General features: G+C 35.9%; 1 long non-coding RNA gene across 1 annotated transcript; it reads right to left on the reverse strand.

The window, feature by feature from the left end:
• Positions 1-1,158: 1,158 nt before the first annotated feature.
• LOC147652946 (uncharacterized) lies at positions 1,159-5,461 on the reverse strand. Its single transcript, XR_015287069.1, has 3 exons — positions 5,336-5,461; positions 4,676-4,787; positions 1,159-3,433 (listed from the first exon to the last, which is right to left on the reverse strand). It is a non-coding gene; the product is annotated as an uncharacterized LOC147652946 (long non-coding RNA).
• Between the last annotated feature and the right edge of the window lie 692 nt (positions 5,462-6,153).

A 6,153-nucleotide genomic window follows, 5' to 3' on the forward strand; every position in this document is an offset into this window, starting at 1 on the left:
GACCAAAGGACATCTTTATGAGGTTTGAGCGGCACACTGGCTTCCCTTCACTGTAGACAAATGTACTAAAAGTAGAAAATAATAAAAACAAGTGACAGTAAATATTTCCAAGTCAAATTCGTGTCAATTCATGGGGCCAAACCAAGTATTTGTAGAAAAATATATTACACAAAATTCTATCATGCCTTTCAGAATATGTGTGTTGCCACATGGACTGAGAAGTACTTGAGATGATGAAACTTTTCCACTAAATCCCTATCTTATCATGGGTCATAAATGAAAAACATTATCCGTTGGGAGAAATATTATTCATGAGTCAATAGTGGACATTTTATTTACTTTTAATCTCCTTTTTGTGCTCTTTGTCTTTTTACTGTTTTCAGCAGGTCTCCTTGGTACTGCCAGTGGTGCTGTTTGCATTGATGTCAGTGGAATTATGCTGCTGGAAATGGGACCAGGATTAGTTCCATGGCAGGCCAGCTATGCTGCAGAACCCTCCAGATGAACAATTTTATTGTTTGAACTGCACATAATTTTCCTATGATCATTTAAGTTGGTAGACAGTTTCAAACTGTAGCTCTTGATGACAATGTCATCAGGAGTCTTCCCTTCCCAAATTAAGAAACTTGAAAGAATTAATTCATTTCTGTAAAATTTGACGCTAGTAATTTTTGAGGAAGAGATTAGGTCAGTTATGTTTTTAAAGATGGGACTTCAAAGAAATTAAAATCCTTATCTGAATAAACAGCTAATTACATGTTAACAGAAAGAAAATTGCTAGTAAGCTTTTATGAAAAAGGAATCTTGACTTTTGACAACATCTAACAAGCACAAAACAGAATGCTGCATAGCCAGAATTTTTGCAGTGAGACCTCTGAGGGTCTTAGAATTAAGCAAGTGCTAAGAGCTTTACTGGACCCTAGCCAAAATGTTCAGAAACCATGCAGTTTCTCTTTAGACTTGAATAATTTTGAGATATGTTCTATTACATGTATATATTCTATTAGTCACCATCTTTGTGTGATGCTTGCTCAATAAAACAAATTACATTGTACTTAATACAGAAACATGAGATTTCCCACTGTCAACCATTTCCCATGCTGGAAAGTAATAATATGTTCTTAGCCTGTGAATTTGATTCTCCTCTTCATTTATAACTTTTATGTTATTGGAATTATACAGAAGAGCTTTTTATTTAAAAAGATTTTGCAAAATGCATTCTGAAAATTGAAATAAATTACATTGACCTTAGCTTAAAGCCTCTGATAACAACATTTAAATTTTATTTTTTTCCCCTGTGCCAATGCATTTTCAACCACTTGCATGGCTGGTAAACAATTCTTGCAATCTCTGTAATGTTGACATGGTCTATGAGACATGAAAATTATCTAAATATAAGAACTAAAACTAGAAAAAAACCCACACCAAAACTCCAACTCCCACCTCCCTGCAAAATCTGTAGTTATAGTGCTAGCTGAGTAGGAACAGGTTAAGGCAAAATCAACATGTTTGTTCATTAAAACAATCTGAATAACTAGAAGTAACCATGGCATCAAATTGTAATCTAATGCCAATTTCTCTTATCTTTGACAGAAAAACAAGACCAAAAACACCTACAATTTTTTCTTTCCAATTTACTGTAGATCCACATGTTAGTACTATAGCAATTATCCAGGCACTGTCAAGACTAAAAAAAAAATATTTTTTCTTCCTTGATAATCTTTATCTTAGCACTTCAGAATAATATGCTCACTCTAGTGCAATTAGGCACAATAAATATGAGAATGACTATTCTGGTACATTTTACAAAAACAAAAAGATATTTTTCAGAAGGAAAATTCTATATTATATGGAATTATCTTTTCTAACTTAAAATGAATATGAAAAGAATTTCTAAAGTTTTGGTGTATCAACTATCATAGGTAAATGAGTAGAATGCAGCCAGACTTAATGAATCTGCAATTTCAACAAGAAATCTCATGAGCAGGGGCTATCTTAGGTGATTCCCTGACCCTGTACTTGCCATGCATAATTTGAATTGCCCACAGTTACTATTCAGTAACAGGATACCACATTTTGTTCTCATGTTTGGAAGCAGGAGGTTGTCACCACAAAAAATTCCATGACTATTTTAACCTATTCCAGATGCTGAGGAGCAGCATCAACTCTGATGCCTTAGTTTCCTTAAGTCCATGGAAACAGTGGTAAAAGCAAGAGTAGAGAGACTGGAAATGAAACTTTAAGGGTAGAAAAGACCTTTAAGATCAAGTACAACCATCAACACAGCACCACCACCATGTTTACATTAAATTATGTCCTCAAGTCCTATTATCTACATGTTTTTTGAACACTGTCAGGACAACCTATTCCCAATGCTTGTCAAAAATTTTCATTAAAAAATCTAATCTGAACATCCCCTGGAGCAGCTTGAGGAATTTCCTCTCATCCTGTCACTTGTTACCTAGGAGAAGAATCTAAGCCACACCTTACTACAGCCTCATTTGTTGCAGTTTTGGAGAGCAAAAGAGATCTCCCCTCAGCCTCCTTTTCTCCAGCTGAACACCCCCAGCTCCCTCAGCCACTCCTCCTAAGTCCTGTGCTCCAGATACTTCACCAGCTGTGTTATCCTACTCTGGACTTGCTTTAGGGCCTCAGTTACTGTCTTATGGTGAGATGTAGGAATGTGAAGAAAAACTGTAAGTCTTGACCAAGAGTTTAATACTGCCCAAGCTTGGGCAGCACAGTAGCTTTCTACAGTTTGAGAACAGTTGCTGACAGCATGCCTGGAGAAGTCAAGCTGATAAAGCTCCAACTGTACAGGAAATTAATTGATTTGAACATTTTAAATAAACTTACAGATATAAAAATTTGGATGAACATGTAGCCAAGGATTAAATCATAGAAATGGGTATGACTGGAGAGTATAAAGACAGTTCACTGGAAATTGTCCAGCAAAAGAAAATAGCTGGTAATTTCTTCAGTGCATCATCTATAGCCCCTTGAGGTCAGTGGGAATGCTTTAAAGGGATTTAAGGTCTGAGAAAACAAATTAAAAGCACAAACCTGTAAGCAGACATACACTGTCAGTGTGATGGTCAAAGGGTGACACTGTGAAAGAAAAAGGTGGATCTTCAAGTAGCCCCAAAGGAGCAGATGTAGAATATGCAGATGGTTTTTCTTCAAGCTGTCCTGTGAAGATTTGCACAGGGGTGACACAGGACACCTCATAAATCAGTGTCTCTGGGCTTTCATCAGCAGTGAGGAGATCTGCTGTACTGTACGCCGATGGTGACAGCTGCTCTCCCCCCTGACATACAGGGGACTGGGAGAAGAGCTCCAGCACTCACAGCAAAATCTGCTGAAGCTTGTAATCAAGCTTTCTGGTATGGATTAGTACAATCACGTCCTGTGGAGAGCAGGCACAGATGGAGATCTGTAATACATGCTCACCGGTGAGTTACACACACATGGATGGGATGCAGCTGACCTTATGCTCTTGAATTTGTCAAGAATCACTAAAATTATTATCAGTGAATTTCTGCATCTGACTTGTGCCCTAAGAAAGAGGAAAACTCCTCAATCCTACTTCACCAGTATGAAGCATATTTTTTAATCCCACAAGGAATAATGGCCTGTGGGTTTAACTGAGTGCCATACATAGATGTTTGTGGGAATGGGCTCCATATATTTGTCATCAAAAGAAAATAATATATTCTGGTGGAAAAAAATAAAAGACACCCCAAGCAAAAGACACCCCAAGACCACAATTCAGGGGTGTTAGCACGGACTTCTTTTTTTTTTGCAATATAAATGTTAACAAGGCTTACTGGCCACAAAATTTGATTTGCTGGGTAGTATAAGATCCAAAGAGGGATGGTACCCCTCCCACAGAAGAAAACCTTGCACAAATGAGTTTCATCTGAAAGAAGCTCTGTCTTAGCTGCTGATTTGTAGGAGTATCATTTATTGTACTTCAGTGTCTTTTGCTTAGTCTTTAAGGGGGAGTGGAGGGAGGGACAAGCATGCACAGCACTCTTCTGTGCATGCTTGTATATTTTTAATTGAAATATATTTTAATGAAATATATTTTCATTTATTGAATAACAGTGAGGTAACATTTATTTCATCCCAGGAATCAGGATGCACTAAATATTTAGTATTTTCATTTTGGTGTGTTTGTATGAGTGAGAAGAAAACTAATATCTTGCTTTAAACTGGTGTGATGTATATGTCAGAAAACTTGTTGAGCTGATTTATGCAGAAATATGTAAATACATATAAAACCACACAAACACTGACATGACTAGGCTTGTAATTTTCCTCAGCAGTTCTGACTGGTGGCATGGTTAAATTTACTGTGATTTAATGTATGCTGATAAAGCAAGTAGGAGATTCCCTGTTTGGAGGAGAGAAATCACAATATATTTACACTTCAGCAAGGAAGAAGCTTGCTGGGAAGAAGAGCTTCTCAAGGTTTTTTTTTTTCCCGTTTCTTGCATTTGAGATACTCTAGCATATCCTACCAAGTGTCTGGCTGCTGGTGCACAGCTCAGGTCTTGGGCAAGTACTGTACTGTGCATGCCAGTTTAAGCAGCACTAGAGTAAGCCTCTGTGTAAACTATCTCATTTCCTTCTTTCTACTTCAATTACAGATGGAAATCGATATATCTCCCACCTTGGAAAACCTGGGTGTTGGCTCAAGGCTTATCTGCCTTCAGAGGGTGGTGGAAAAAGCTTCAGCCCTGAGCTGAGGGCAGGGTTTCAGTCCATTGGGAATAAGGTAACTTCTAGAAAGAAAAAAAAATTTCCAAATTAATATACACTGAACATAGATATATATACATAGCTATTTAGTTCTCATTTTTTCTTTGGTAACTAAATCAAAAGCTTTACATAGTTTAAATGTAGCTGTAGCAATATTTTTTCTTTCTTTCCTTTCCAAATTCAAGGAAAGTACCCTTTCAAGGTAACAATGCTAGGACATATCTCACTGAGATATTCTTCAAAATATCTTTGTAAGATGCATTTTAAAAGGAGGAACATTTACTCTGAAGGACAGGCTGTTGAGAGGAACTGTGCCTATTTGACCAGCCTGGTTGGTCATTGGAAAGAACTGAATGATGTTATGTGTAATACACAGGAAAATATAAGTTTTGCCACTTCCCAAAGCTGTGCTACAAACCATGAGACATTTTAAACTTCTGATACAGACACATCTTAGTAAAGGAACACATTTTTAGTATGGATCTATTAACAAAATCAAAACAACTTAATGTTCAAAGTAAAAATGTTGCCTCTGGGAGTTAAATGCTTTCTGTTCTCAGCCAAGTCTGACCTGTATATGGTGTTTGTGTGTTCCAAATGCCAAAGAATCACTGCTTTCTGGTGATAATTCCTTGTAACATGCAGCTTTTATTAAGGTTAGGAGTTACTGAATCAAATACCGATGTAAATTCTCATCCTAAAAAAAATAATTAAGAATGCCTTTTCTTTAATAAAAAGCCCACAACATTCATTTTACTGGACACATTTGTTTCTTATTTTAAATGTTTTTGCTTTCACATTGTTTTGCATTATGAAGTTTATTTTCTTAGTGTTGATCATTTAATCTTCTATTTTAAATTTTTGTCTCTGAATATATTGAGAAAAACTCTTACAGTTTTTGTTTTAACCAAACCCACAGAATATCATAGAGCTTGTTAAAATCCAGTTAATGGACATATACTAATTTCACCTTTTAATTAAATAATTTTTCTGATAAACATCAAGGAAGCCTGCTACTAATTTTATATTGTGTAAAATAATGGAGAAAATAATAATTTTATATGAGATTGATAACACCAACCATTTCAAAGTCTAAAGCTAATCAGGCATAGAAGGGCATTTCAGCATGGTCCAGCATGTGAAGTTCAAGCAGAGGCAAATTTTTTAAAGCAGGTTTATCTTTTTCTGATTGCTTTATAAAGTAGGCAAATTTAGTGCATAATATCAGTGAGAAAAACAAAACTGAGATGCAATGAGCATGCTTATCTGAAAATGCAAGTAATATTTTTCTTTAAAAAAGGAATAATAAGGAAGTGTTTCCTTTCTCCATGCATTTCTTCACATTGCTGGATGAGAGCGTGGTACTTATATTGAATTAATCTTATATAA

This window comes from Cyanistes caeruleus, chromosome 5, assembly GCF_971803275.1.
Source record: "Cyanistes caeruleus chromosome 5, bCyaCae1.hap1.1, whole genome shotgun sequence".
Classification (NCBI taxonomy): Eukaryota; Metazoa; Chordata; class Aves; order Passeriformes; family Paridae; genus Cyanistes; species Cyanistes caeruleus.